Genomic DNA, 14,653 nt, shown 5'->3' with positions numbered 1-14,653 from the left:
GGAGACCAGACCGCGGAGGCTAGGTTTTTTAAAATAATTTTGTGGATGCCAGGCAGAAATAGGAGAACCTTAAGTGAAGACAGAAGACAGGTGAAATCTTGGCTTGGTCTCAACTCTTAAGATTCCATTTCAGGTCTTACATCGCTGCCAGGAGAGGTAAAGTCTTACTGAATGTCAGGGTTGGAAGGGAGCCTCGAGATGGTCAAGCTAGGAGATGGGTAAACTGAGGCTCAGAGAAGCGGAGTGACTTACCTGAGGTTATTAAGGGCACGGAGAGGGGGTTCTTTTGGGGTAGCCTGGCCAGCTCAGCAGCATCCATGCGGATTCTGCTTTTCCTGAGGCCCCCAGATCGCGGCCCCTTCACGGGCCCCCTCTATGGGGAGGAAAGGTCTCACCCGCGTTCCCCCGGGCACTAGCTTGCCCCATTCTCCACACGGGTGCTTCTGGAGCCCAGAAACCCGGGGCTCAAGCTCCAGACCGGGTTCGACTTGCGCGTGCGCACAGCCGCTAGACCCTTGTTTCCTCCCCCTCCCTTCTCTTTTCCCTTCTCCCCCCCCCCCTCCCCTCTCCTTACCGCTCTAGGGGAGGGGGAGGTAAGACGCGGGAGCCCGAACGGGGCTTCAGCCAATGCGCTGGCGGGCCGCGGGCCCGGCCCCCTCCTTCCCTCCCGCGCGGCCCAATAGGAATTTACTACAATGTTGTGGCGAGCCGGGGGGGAGGGGCGCGGGCGGGCCGCGGGCCGCGCCGGCCTCGTCTCGCTGAGGAAAGGCGGGAGGGCGCGCGCCGGGGCTGCTCGCTCGCCCGCCCGCCCGCCCGCCCGCTCGCTCTCTTCCCTCGCTCCCTCCCTCCGCCGGCGGCTTTAGTCAGCCAGCCTGCAGCCCGGCAGCCCGCGAGCCGCCGAGGGCCGGAGCCTCGGACACCGCCGCCGCTGCCGCCGCCTGCCATTGTTCGTCCGGCTGAAGCTGCGGCTGGCGCGGGAGCCCCGGGCCGGAGCCACGGGTGAGGAGAGGCGGCCGCGCGCGCGCGCGCGAGCCGGTGGGGGGCGCGGCGCTGGCCCCGAGGGGACGGTCCGGGCGGCCGCGGCGCCACCTTCGCCGCCGCCGCCGCAGCCTTTGTCTCCAACCCCCCCTCCCTGCAGGCCCGGGAGCCGGGGCGCGGGCTGACGCGGGGAGCCGGGGGGCTTGGAGCAGTTGGCGGCCTGAGGAGCCGCTGGGCCGGGGGCGGGGGGCGCGGCGGCGGCGGCAGTGGCGGCGGCGGCCGGGGCAGCGCGCGGGGCCGCGGCGTCTCAAAGTTAAGCGTGGGCTGCCTTCCTGCGGAGGGGTCCTGGGTCCGGGCCGGCCTGTCAGTCACCGTGCGGTGGGCGGGCGCCCCGGCGGCAGGAAACCAGGTGGGCAGCGGAGCCGCGGCCCGCGGAGGGGCTGGGTGCCGCCGCTGCGGAGCGGAGCGGAGGAGTCCCTGGTGACGGGGAAGCTGGGCAGACCGCACAAGTCAGGCAGCCTCCTCCGAGGGGGTGCGGAGCTTCGCAGCCAGCCCAGGCCTTCCCGCCACAGACCCTGCATCTTTAAAAAAAAAATCAGATCCAACCTCGGAGCCCTCCAGATCCAGTGCCTCCCTTCGTAATCTTCAGGGGTCCCAGCGAGCCAAGGGTTAAAGCTATTCTCTCAGCTCCGTGACCTCCTTTTTCAGTTCGCGCATCTGTCGGCTTGGAAATCTTTCCCTGGCTTGCTGGGCTGCCTGTACCTGTGGAGATTCTGGAGCCAGGCTCACCCTCTGATGGCATCACCAGGCGGATCCTCCTGGAGGGTAGCTTCTGCCCAGACAGGGTCGTGCTCCCCGGGGACAGGCGGTCTCTGCAGAGAGAAAGTGATCTGACATGAAACAAATCGCTGACGGGCTGGTTTCGGGTCACACGGCAGCAACTGTGGTCCTGTTGTTCCGTGAACTGTACCCTACCATAAATGTGGAGACTTGGGTGTTTGTGTTTGTGTTTGTGTTTTTTTTTTCAGAGATGCTGAGGGGTTTTTTTTTGTATTGTTTTGTTTTTCTTCTTTTAAAATTTGGTAGTCTGGGTGATTTCACAGCTACTATTTTGTTCCCTCTGTTTCCAGGGGAAATTGCAAGAACTAGTTACCTTTGTGTCTGGAGTGCTAGTATAGTGGGTCCGTACACTCTTGGGATCTACTGTTCTTGATGTAGTTGCTCGTTACTTCTTTCCCTGTTCTTAGTCTGGTAAAAAAAAAATCACTTGGTTTGATTCCTTTAGTGAAGCAGGATATGCACATCCTTTATGTAATTTTTCCCATCTTAATTTTGCTCCTTTTTGAAGAAGTTTGTACTCTTCACTTTCCTTACCTTTTCTTTTTCCTCTTTTTGTTTTTGTTTTTTTGAAACAGGGTCTCTCTATGTAGCTTTGGCTGTCCTGGAACTCACTATGTAGACCAGGCTGGCCTCGAACTTAAGAGAGAACGCCTGCTGCTTCCTCCTGAGTGTTGGAATTAAAGGCGTTTGACACTGCAGCTGGCCACTTTCCTTTTCTATAAATTGGAAACAATAAATTCTTTGCCAGCTGTAAACTTAGTTTCCTGAAGTGTTAGTATAAATTATGTAGAGTCCATAATAAATATTAGGTACACAGTAACCACTCAATAAATGACAACCAGAGAATGCTTCCCTGGATTTCATGAGGACCTACGCTTGATTCCTCAATATCATGAAGGAAAAAAAAATGGATTTAATAAGTTGAATATCAGGTTGCTTTAGAATCAAAATGCTAATTCAGAGTGTTTTTTAATAAGTTTATGATTAAGATAAAGATAGCTATTGTTCGGATGCCTGGGGATAGAAGTACTGTATGTCTTTGCGATTTTAAAAAGTAAAGCCAATGTTGGCCCTAGGCTCAGCATAGTAACCTGACTTTTCTACTAATGAAACCATGCTTTTCCCCCTCACTATAAAATTAAGTTCAGGCTTAGAAGTAAATACTTAAAATCTTTAGACCTCACTAAAATTCTTTCAGCATTATACCAGTGTTTTATACCAAATGGGTACATTCTTGTGTTCAGCTCGAGTTTAAATTTTTCATTGGTCTTTTTGAATTTTATTTTTTTCAGAGCTGAGGACCAAACCCAATGCCTTGTACATGCTAGGCAAGCTCTCTACTAGTGAGCTAAATCTCCAACCCCTACTTTTATTTAACGTTTTTTTATTTATATGTATGGGGGTTTTGGCTGCATGTACATTAATGCAAGTGCATGCCTGTTGCTTGTGGAGGCTAGAAGAGGGCATCGAATCCCTTGGAACTGGAGTTACAGTTGCGAGCCACCACATGGGTGCTGGAAATTGAACCCAGATCCTTTTCAAGAGGAGCCAGAGCACTTGACTGCTGAGCTCCTCTCCAGCCTCTTTCTTTCTTTCTTTCTTTCTTTCTTTCTTTCTTTCTTTCTTTCTTTCTTTCTTTCTTTCTTTTCTTTTCTTTTCTTTTCTTTTCTTTTCTTTCTTTCTTTCTTTCTTTTTTTTAAGACAGTCTTGCTATGTAGCTCAGTCTAATCCTCAAATTCAAGATACTTCTGCCTCAGCTTCCCAGTGCTGGGATTATGAAAATGTGTGTGCCATCATCACACCTGGCTCAACTTTAATGAAACTGAAAATTACACATCCAGCTTTCCATCATCTCATTCCTTAGTTCACGGTTGGTCAGTGTGTATAGCTGTTTTGAAACAGGGTGTGGTTGCATAGTTCAGGCTGATCTTAAACTCACTGTGTTGCCCATAGTGGCCTTGAATTGCTGATCCTTGGCCTCAGCCTCTTTAATAGGATTATAGGCAGAGGCCACTACACCTAGGGGTTTATAGTCTTTAAAATTATTCCATGTCTGTGAATATTTTGCCTGCATGTGTGTGTGTGCCTTTGGAAGCCAGGAGAGGGGTGTCAGATCCCCTGGAACTGGAGTTACAGATAGTTGTTAGCCATCATGTGAGTACTAGAACTTGAACTCGTGTCTTCTGCAAGAGCAACAAGTACTCTCAAAGCACTGAGCCATCTCTCTGGTCCCGGAATTTATGGTCTTTATTTCAAGCAAATTCGTACTCTGTGAAAAGTCCACTTAAGATGACATTTGTTTTGCTTTCTTCCTGTTCCTAAGAAAGCTTCAGAGTTAAATTGTTTATGAGGGACATTGTCTAAAAGCCACGAGATTCTTGAGTTTTCTGCAGGTACTTGTAATATGCTTGTCATTGATCGTGATCTAGAATATTCTGCCTGTAGATTTTGGTGGGATGGGTAGAGTTTTCCCGTTATTTTTGAATAAACAGAATTGGTGACCATGACTTGATTTCATAGCTTTAAGATGTGAGTGGCTGTCAGGGCCTGGGTTTGGTTCTGAAGTGAAGAGTAGCATATGTTTAGACCGCAGTCTGCTTCCTTGCCTGCTAAGCACAGGCTGGTGGTGCCCCCTGCTAGTAGTGCCCCCTGCTAGTAGTGCTGCCAGCGTCGTTTTCCGAGAGTCTTGACTGGGCTTACGATTGCTCCAGTGCACGTTCAGATGTGGCTTCATCACCACTTCTGAAGGACTTGTTTTTCCCCCCAATTGCTTGGGCATGGCATCGGTCCCCTTTGTTTGTGAGCTAAGCATTAATAATTTCAGCTACTCTTTTCTTATGAACAACTTTGCTTTTTTCTCTGGCTGAAATCTGCAAAGATGAAATTTTGACAAGGATTTCCCCCATGTTGATCAATTCCAGGCATTATTTATAAAGTAATCCGGAATCACTAGAGGGTAATTGCTGCATCCGTGACAGTTTACAGCTAGAGGGGAGGCCGGTGCCAAGTCTGTGTGTCACTTTCGTTGTCAGTTACAGTTCTTGATGTGTGATCTACACGGTGGCTTTACCGTGTGCTCTTTGTATGAGCGAGTTCATGGCGCGTTAGGTAAAAGGCAGTTTAACAAATCCTCTGGAGAGCACACCGAGTTAGATTAGTATGTTGCTTTCCTCTGCTGCTATTTAATGAATGCACAGTGAGAAGGATAAAGGGGAAACTATAGCAGTGAGAACTGTTCAGAATTTAGAGGCACGAGAAAGGAGAACACGAGTGATGATCTCATTTAGAACAATCTTGCTGATGCTTCAAATACCAGTTTTAGAAAAGTGTAGTGGGAGAATCAGATTATGATTAAAGTTTGTTTTCACTTATTTTTCTGAGTTTTTTTTTTATTTTTATTTTTGTTTTGTTTTTTGTTTTTGAGACAAGGTTTCTCTATGTAGCCTTGACTGTCCTGGAACTAGTTATGTAGACCAGGCTGGCTTCGAACTCACAGAGATCCGCCTGCCTCTGCCTCCTGAGTGCTGGGATTAAAGGTGTGTGCCACTACTGCCTGGCTTGAATTATTTTTATTTAAATAAGATTTTAAATATCTTGAAGTATTTAGAAAAATAGGTGATTATTTGAGAATAAGAAAACACTCTGTGACTAGTATAATGCTAAGAATGGCTTGAGAGGACTTTACTATCTCTAACTTATTCATCACCAACGTCTCCCAAAGCAATTGAAAATAAATATGAAGCCTGAATAGAGAAATTAGAAGTGTGATGTGCAAACATTCCCTTTCTCTTTACAGTCAGATTGTTACCTTTAATGTCTGTTCATTATAGAAATTCTAGCATCATGTTCACTTTATTATATTTAAAATTTTATTTTATGTGTATGAGTGTTTGCCTGCATGTATGTACATGTACCATATGTATGCCTGGTACTCACCGGGGCCAGAAGAGGAATTGGATCCCCTGGACCTGGAGTAACATGTGTTGTGAGGTGCTGTGTGGGTGCTGGGAGCCAAACCAGAATCCACTGTAAGAACAGTCAATGCTTTTAACCACTAAGCCATCTCTCCAGCCCCTCATTTTTCTATTCTATTTTTTATTTTACTATTTTATTTATGAAATTCAGTTCTGTTCTTTTCAGTTGTCTCTTTATTATATTCAAGATAAATCCATGTGGATTAAACTTTGTTAATTGGATTCTTATTCTTTACCTTCCATGGCTATAGATTCTTTGAGTTACGTCCTTTCAGTTAATCTAGGCTCTTACCAGTCATTCTTGATTCCCAGTGTGATTGCTTTCTATAAAGATTAGAATAGTTCTTTAGCCGTGTGACTTGCAGCGTAGACATGGTTACAGGAATGAATTGGTTACAGGAATTGGCAGAGTGAATCTGAAGGGGAAAGATTGCCTGATGAAATGGGTAAGAACTATAACTGTGAGTTTATGTTGATAAAATAGGTTGGAAAATAATCAGTAGCTGCTTTATAATTTGCTCTCTCTACTGTGGCATTTGTGTGGGTTCTGAGGATCCAAACTCAGGTCCTTTTGCTTATGGCGAGGGCTTCAATCAGGAAGCCTTCTCCCCAGCCTTGCCGCGTTTGCTTATTTACCAGACACGTCATATGAAACTGGTGCTCACAGTGAAACCTTAAGGGTGTGTGTGAGGATAGCACTTTATAAAGAAATGCTGTTTTGAGGGGTGGGAGGAGGGAAGAGAAGGGGATCTGTGGTCGGTAGGTAAAATGAATTAATTAAAAAAATGCTATTTTTGACTTGTGTGTCAAGTATATGTTTTACTTTTTTATTTATTTTTATTTTTATTTTTTTGAGACAGGGTTTCTCTGTAAGTATGTGTTTTAATTTGACAGTTTGAAGTGCTACATGTATTCATGTGAAGGGTATTTCACCTTGGTAATGCACTAGGTACATGTTGTTGATATTCACCCCCTCCTGCACCCTTAGTTTTTGGCCATATGGACACACAGGCAGAACTGTCAAAGGCTCCAAGGATTTAAGCCCTCAAATTTTACCTGGCAACCGTTTCAGCATGCAAGAGGGACACATGAAGGCAGCTTTCCAGTGAAGGCTTTCTCCTTCCTTTTTCCCTTTCTCTCTACCACCCACTTGCTGTTTCTTGCCCATTCTCTCTTTTTAAAAAAATGATTCAGAGAATTGACACTGTTGCTAGCTTACTACTGGCAGAGTCCTGCCAATCCTAATAGTATTATGTAATTACATAAACCTTTTTTGCATGGTATCATATGATATTGTATATATGTCCTCCCACACATGTGTCTTTAGAGTAATTTTTTTTCCATCTGGTATTGGAATGAGCTCTTTGTTAGGTTATTTTTAAATCTTCCAGCTTTCTTGGCATCCTCAACACTCAAAATAACACAATTGCTCTGGGAGGCGAGAACATCCACAGAGTCTATTAGTAGCTTTTTCAGTGGAAATGGAAGCAGTATTTTATTTTTAAAATCATACCCTGTGTTCCTTATAGGCAAAACACACGCATTTTATGTTTCCATAGTCTTCGATAATTTTGTTAGGTAGAAAAAAGTCAGTTGTTACCAAGTAGATACAGGAGGTATACTTCAAGCAAGGAAATGATTCCAAAGATAGTTTAGTTCCTGAAGGTTTATTGGTGTTCTTTTGAGCTTTTGCTGCATTTGCATATTTGCCAGATACGTCATATGATCCTGGTACTCCCAGTAAGACAGTCAGCTTCTAGAAAGCAGAGCATTATCAGTGTGCCTTTCCTGCACCTCCCTCCCCCAGTGCAGATAGGGCTTAGTGCATAGCAAGATTTACAACACAGGGCGCATACTATGATGTGAATGTCAGGATAATTAAGATTTATGATCTGTGTTGTAATTGTTTTTAGATTCATATTTCCTTCCTTCGTTCCTTCCTTTGTTCCTTCCTTTGTTCCTTTGTTCGTTCATTCGTTCGTTCGTTCCTTCCTTCCTTCTTTCCCTCCTTCCTCTATCCTTCTGTATGATATTTTCTTGGAAAGAAAGTTGAAGAAGTCTTGGTACTTTATACTACCAAAACATTTTGGTATACATTTTTGAAGAATAAAGCTATTATCTTACATAAGCATAACACATGATTATATACCTAAGACAGTAACAGTCAATACTCAGCCCAAATTTACATGTCCCCAGTTAGATTTAATTTTTTTTCATTTATTGGTGATGTGCATATCTATGTTTATGTGTGGGTGCATGTATAAAGGTGAGAAGACAACTTTGTGGAGTCAGTTCTCTCTTTTTTTCACCTTATGTAGTTTCCAGGGATTGAACTCAGGTTGCCAGACTTGCATGCAAGTGCCTTTACCCATTGAGCTGTCTCAGCAGCCCTGCTTAGATTTCTAAATGTAAATATTTGATCGTATCTCCTCCATTTCCTTTACTCTAGAACAGTACTTACCCCCTACTTGTCATTAATTTGATAAGTCCCGGTGCCAGCTGATTGTAGAATGTTCTATTCTGAATTTGCTTGATTGTTCCCTTGAGATTTTGTTTAATTTGTTCTTCTATTTGCTTTGTTTCCTATAAACTGAAAATTTATCTCTGTAGGTTTGATTAGACACAGGTTAAACATTTTTTGGCAAGACTTCTGCATGATGTTGTGTTCTTCATTTTGAATCAAACCAGGAAGTTCATAATGTCAGGCTGATCCACAATTAGTGTTGCTAATCTGGTCACCTAGTTAAAGTGGTAACCACAGATTTCCGTGTAGTGGTGTACATTTTTAGTATTTGTGGAGAAACCTTGACATTGTAAATACCCTGTTCCCAATTACCTTTTCCCATTGGCTTTAGGCATCTATGGATCCTTGGGGGTTTAACATATGTTATTAGCTCTTGGAAACAAATCTGGAAGATTTAAATTAGGAAAGGAAAGAAAGATAATGAGCTCCCTTTGCTGTTCTAGTACACAGGTTTCCCTGGGCTAAATCTGATTTCTTACATTCCCCCCCCATTTGTTCCTAAAATTAGACTTACAGGACTATATTTTATTAGGAGTGGAACATAACCACTGGGGTTCCTAACACATGGGCCTAAATATTCTCAAGATGTGGCATGAGGGTGTGTTTTTCTCTGGAGCTGGGTTTACAGGTGGGTGTGAGCTGTCTGACAAGGATGCTGGGAGCTAAACTTAGTGCTCTTAACCACTGAGCTATCTGTCCAGCTCCTAGGCATTTTGTTCTTGGTTTTGTGTGTGTTTGTATGTGTGTGTGTGTGTGTGTGTGTGTGTGTGTGTGTGTGTGTGTGTGTGTGTATGTGGTGCTGAAGATCAAACCTCGAGCATCTTGTGCGTGCTAGGCAAGCAGTCCACCTTTGAAGTATATCCCCAGTTATTGATGTTTTGTTTTGAGACAGGGCTATGTAGCCCAGGCTGGTCTTGACCTCTGATCCTTCTGCCCATCAATCACCCTGAGTACTGGGATTATAGGGAAACACTGCCAGTACACCTTGCCTATAGGTTACATTTTAGTGAGAGTGTACAGATAAATATGCACGTCATTGGATTTTACTGAGGAGTGGGGGAAGTGGAGTAAGAGGACAAAGACTAAGGGTGAGGGGTTAATATTTTAGATCATAGTGGTCAGAGATGGCCTTTCTGACAAGGTGATTTTGAGCAGAATTCTGACGGAAGTAAGGAGTATCTGGAGGACCAGCAGTGTAGGCAACATGAACTGTGGTTTTTACAGTTTAATTTATTAGTGTGTGTGTGTGTATGTGTGTGTGTGTGTGTGTGTGTGTACATACATACATAAACACCAGCAAATGTCATTGTGTGGTTGTGGAGGTCAGGTTCTCTCTTTCTACCATGGGTTCTTGTGATCAAGCCCAGGTTATCAGGTGGAGCCATCTCACCTCCATGTTTGGTGTGTTTGAGAAATATTGAGTTGGTGAGCACAGTGAGTCAGAATGATGTATGTAGGGTTGGAGTTGAGTTCAAATAGGTCAGAGGTATAAATACACCTTCCAGTACTTTGTGTTAATGTCTTCATATGTTACTGTGAGCCTGGGACGGGGGATCTTGGAAGAATTTTGAGAAGAGGAATAGTATACTCATTCATTCGTTGCATACTAATTATCTGTTATGAGCAGGATCCTGTGAATAATGTCATCATAAAAGAATGTAGATGGCACGATCCTGCCTAAAGGAGATTAATGATTTGGTATTAGTAGGACTAATTGGGCCCACAAGTGTAGGAGTGGTTCTGTCGTGGAAGGCAAATACTTATGGAAAAAGCAGAATCAACCTGTATTTACATTCTGGCTCTTCTCTGTGGTTTAACATATATCCCCAATAGTATTTACTGGGTCTATTTAGTATGCTAGGTAAATAATGTCAGCATTCATTGATGATTTAGTGTGACCCAGACTCTGTGCTGGGTACTTTGTAGATATAATATAGATGTTAAAGAATGTGGGCTTTGGGGTTGAATGCTTTGTTTTCAATTCTAGTTGTGCCACTCTTTAAGTAGTGGCCATGGGCAAGTTAATTCATATTTGTAACATTTTATTCATTCTATAATGTGGGGATACTATACCTCTAATGTTATGATGATTAAATGAGCTAAATGTAGGAAGTTAAGTATATGCATATTTCTTTTTTTTTTTTTTTGAGGTGCTGGCACATGCTAGGCAAGCACCCTACTGTGAGCCATATCCTTACTACTATGTGAAGTACTTAGAGTCAGGCCAACACCAGATGCATGGTCATCATGATGATTTTCATAGTTAAGCCTCATCACAGGTCATTGGAGTGTTATTAATCCGACTTTTACATTTTAGGTAACGAGTTAAAAGTTAGGTAACTTGTTCAAAATTTCACAAGTGAAAATTGGCTTCAAGAGAGAAGTCTTTCCTGGGACCCTTTTGCTTGTTCAGCATGCCCATGAGCAGCGGGGGATAGGAATTTGGATGTAAACCCCCTTCTGTTACAACTGATGAGGTCTTAATAATTGTTCTCTTGTGAAAGTACTTTTCTGTGCTTGTACTCGTCATATAAAATGAGGTCACATCCACATTTCTGGTAATACATGCATAGTATGTGCCCATCACACAGAGATATTAGATAAATGCTGATTCTCTTTCCCTTTGATAAAATATGGCCTCATTGACATAAAGGGGAATCAACTCTGTTTTTTTGTTTTTTGTTTTAGTGGCTGGCTTTCCTTTCCTCCCTCCTTCCGTCCCTCCCTTTCTTCTCTCCCTCCCTTCCTTCTTTCCTTCCTTCCTGGCAAAGTTTCATGTAACCTCAGGCTGGCCTTGAAACTTGCTATGTAGTTGAGGGTGTCTTTGAACTCCTCATTTCTTGCCTTCATTTCTCAAATGCTGGGATTGCAGGTGTTTGCCATCATTCTAGGCTCTACATACATACATACATACACACACTTTCTAGTCTCCTCTTTTAAATATTTTTATTAGTTTATTATTACTGTAGTTTTTTTTTTGTGTGTGTCCATGTGTATGGTGTTTGCATGTGTGGAGACCAGAAGCAAACTTTGTGGTATCGGTTCTCTTTCCATCTTTATATGGGTTCTTGGATTGAGCTCAGGTTGCCAGGTTTGTGTAGAATGTGTACCCACTGAGACATCTCATTTTTGTGTCTTACTTGTACCTGTTTCTACTGAAATTGGATATCTGTATAATTGCTGTATGTAAATATGTAATACAGTTATATAGAAAGCATCAGTTTTGTGTAGTGTTGGTTGTTGGATTTGATTCAGACTCATGCTGAAATGTTTAAGCTTTCATTTGAGTGTTAGCCTGTGCATGAGTTTTCTAAAGACCCATTTCACAGCAAGTCTGGCTTCATTTCCGGGTTGGTAGGAAGGACATAGTTATGTGGTTGGTGTCCCATTGTTGCTTTTATCTTTTGAAGCAGATGTGAAAGTAAACGTACACATTTGAAAAACAGGAAGGGCTTTGCTTTGGGAGGGTGTTTTTCAGGGCAGCTTTTACTCAAGCCACCTCAAATCTTAAGAGTCTCAAATCTTTTTAGGAAGACACAGTACCTCATTTTTGTAAGTAAATATTAAAAAAAATGCAGTTTAATCAAATCATGAACGTACATATACTTTTGCTTTTTACACATTTTGGAGAAGTATTGTGTTCCTGTTTTTAGTTGAAACAGAGAACCGAGACTGTTCTTCATAGTGCTGACTATCAAACTCAAGAGCCTCTTCTGCTGAGCACAATGCCTGGTTCTCTGCCCCTGAGCTGTGTTCCTGCCCTCGATTATGTTAGCGTCGCCCTGATCCTGGGTTCTCTTTCTGTTTGGAGGAACTCTCAAAAAGGAAATTTGTGGAGTTTTTTGACTCTTGAGGATCTCAGTTCTAGTAGCATTGTCCTTGAGCTTAAAGGACAGCACTTAAGACAATGTTTTTCTACTTCAGGTCTTTGTTCCTAATATAGGGAATAACACATACTGAATGGTAGCTGTAAATCAGACACTACCCTGCACATCTCCTGGACTAATTAAATATTCTTTTTTTTTTTTTTTTGAGACAGGGCCTCACTATGTAGCCTGCCTTGTCTGGAACTTACTGTGTAAACCAGGCTGGCCTCAAATTCACAGATTTCCCTGCCTCTGCCTTCCCAGTGCTGGGATCAAAGGTATATGTCAGCCACCACACCTAGCCAGAAGTTTTTTTTTTTTTTTTTTTTTTTTTTTTTTTGTGTGTGTGTGTGTGTGTGTGGTGAGTGGGTGGGGTTCTGCATATGTGTGTGGAGGCCCAAAGTTGACTTTGGGTGTCTTTGATTACTCTATATTATATTTGTTGAGGCAGAGTCATTTGACCTTTCTTTGTTTTGGTTTTTCGAGACAGGGTTTCTCTGTGTAGCTTTTCGCCTTTCCTGGAACTCACTTGGTAGCCCAGGCTGGCCTTGAACTCACAGAGATCCACCTGCCTCTGCCTCCCGAGTGCTGGGATTAAAGACATGCGCCACCACCGCCTGGCGAGGCAGAGTCATTTGAACCCAGAGCTAGCCAGTTCCAGCTAGTTTAACCTGTGTCTTGTGCTTAAATTACAGGTGGCTGTCACACCTGCCTTTTATATGGGTTGTAGGGATCTGAACTCAGGTCCTCATGCTTGCACGACAGGCACTTTGTCCACTGAGCCATCTCTCCAGTCCCTCAAAGAATTTGTATTGCAGGGGGCTGGAGAGATGGCTCAGAGGTTAAGAGAACTGACTGCTCTTCCAGAGGACCTGAGTTCAATTCCCAGCAACCACATGATGGCTCACAACCATCTGTAATGAGATCTGGCGCCCTCTTCTGGCCTGCAGTCACACATGCTGTATACATAATAAATAAATCTTTAAAAAAAAAAAAAAAGAATTTGTATTGCTTTGTTGACAATCTCCTTCCTGCTTTCTTCTCCTTTCTTTCTCAGGATGACTCTGTCCCGTATTTTTCTACTAATAGTACTTTTGATGATACATTTGTGGTTGCTTTTTTTTTTTTTTTTTTTTTTTTTTTTTTGTGAGGCAGGGTCTGTCTGTGTATCTCTGGCTTTCTTGGAACTCACTGTATCGACCAGGCTGGCCTCAAACTCACAGAGATCCGCCTGCCTCTGCCTCCAGAGTGCTGGGATTAAAGGTGTGTGCATCATGCCTGGCCAGTATTTTGAGGGCAAGGTGATGTTGGAGCCAGTATGGATACAGGTTTTGGAGTCAGACCTGGGTTTTCAGTTTTATATTTTGATAGGAAAAAAAAAGTTTTCTATCCTACTAAATAAAATGAATCATCCAGACTTGGTTTTGAAAGAGTTTCTCTATGTAGGACAGAGTAATTGGAGATCATAGTAAAGACTTCTGTTCCTAAAGACTCTCCTTCCCCTGGGGAGTTCCTTGCTGACCTCAGGGAGTGCAGCTTTCTCTTTCATTTTCTGTCCCAGTGGAGAGCTTCTCTCAATACTCATGTAGTACGCAGCTGAGGCCCGCCTGGAACATGCTGTTCCCATCTTACAGGCTTAGCCTTTAGAGATTTAACAGGGGAACATGTGCAGTACTAGTCTGGCTCTCTGTAATAGGACTTAGAAGGTAACACCCATCCCACTTCAGGATGTGGTCGTGTTTGGGATATATCCCTTTCTTGGCTTGCCACACATATCTGCTCTTTGGTGGAAAAACCATTTCCCCCTTCCTTCTTGTATACACCCCTTATCCTGACTCCTCACCCTCCCCTGATGCTCCTGTCTCAGTCTTCCCCATGCTCTAATTACAGGTCTATGCTCCCATACCTAACCAAGAATTTTTATATTCTGTAAAGCAGATCTTTCTCAGATGGATGATATAATTCTCTTACATTCTGTGGCTTGTCTTTTCACTCTTTTGATGGGAACACATCCCACCCCCCAAGCCAGGAATTGAATCTAGAACCTCAAACATGCCAATACTTTACCACTGAGCTATATGCTCCACCACGTATATATCCATTTAAGGTCCTTCCTTATGGATAAGGCAGAATTTCCTATCTCTTGTTGTCTTTGTTGGTTTGTTTGCTGGTTTCCATACACTACCAGTCTGTGTACAGTGCTTTTTAAAGACCTTAAGGTCTTTCTTTTTCTTTCCTGTGTATTTTTTTAAACCACAAGCTCTTACTAGTTATCTTTTGCTATACAATCAATCACTTTCAACTTAGTGACTTAAAACTTTTTCATGATCTGCAGTCAGAGTCACCAAAAAGCTTTGGGAAATGGCTCGTTTCTCCTCAGTGTAGCACAGGCAAGGGTGTCCATTTCAGTGGCTGACCTGAGCTGGAGCATCCACCATAACCTTATCCTCAGGTCTGGTTCTGTGGCTTGT

General features: G+C 43.5%; 1 protein-coding gene across 45 annotated transcripts in view; it reads left to right on the top strand.

Moving 5' to 3' along the window:
• The window catches only part of Epb41 (erythrocyte membrane protein band 4.1), a 163,101-nt gene that overhangs the window by 25,182 nt on the left and 123,266 nt on the right, over window positions 1–14,653 (top strand). For 26 of the 45 annotated variants that reach the window (XM_076565284.1, XM_076565263.1, XM_076565260.1 and 23 more), the window contains exon 1: window positions 766–999. The exons of 17 other annotated variants lie outside the window; for them this stretch is intronic. The gene's annotated coding sequence lies outside the window, so the exon portion shown is untranslated. Of the gene's footprint in view, window positions 1–730; window positions 1,000–14,653 lie in introns of those variants that run through there. 2 more of the 45 variants (XM_076565275.1, XM_076565276.1) reach the window with 2 other exon arrangements.

This window comes from Peromyscus maniculatus, chromosome 2, assembly GCF_049852395.1.
Source record: "Peromyscus maniculatus bairdii isolate BWxNUB_F1_BW_parent chromosome 2, HU_Pman_BW_mat_3.1, whole genome shotgun sequence".
Classification (NCBI taxonomy): domain Eukaryota; kingdom Metazoa; phylum Chordata; class Mammalia; order Rodentia; family Cricetidae; genus Peromyscus; species Peromyscus maniculatus.
This window is presented reverse-complemented; position numbering and strand designations above follow the sequence as displayed.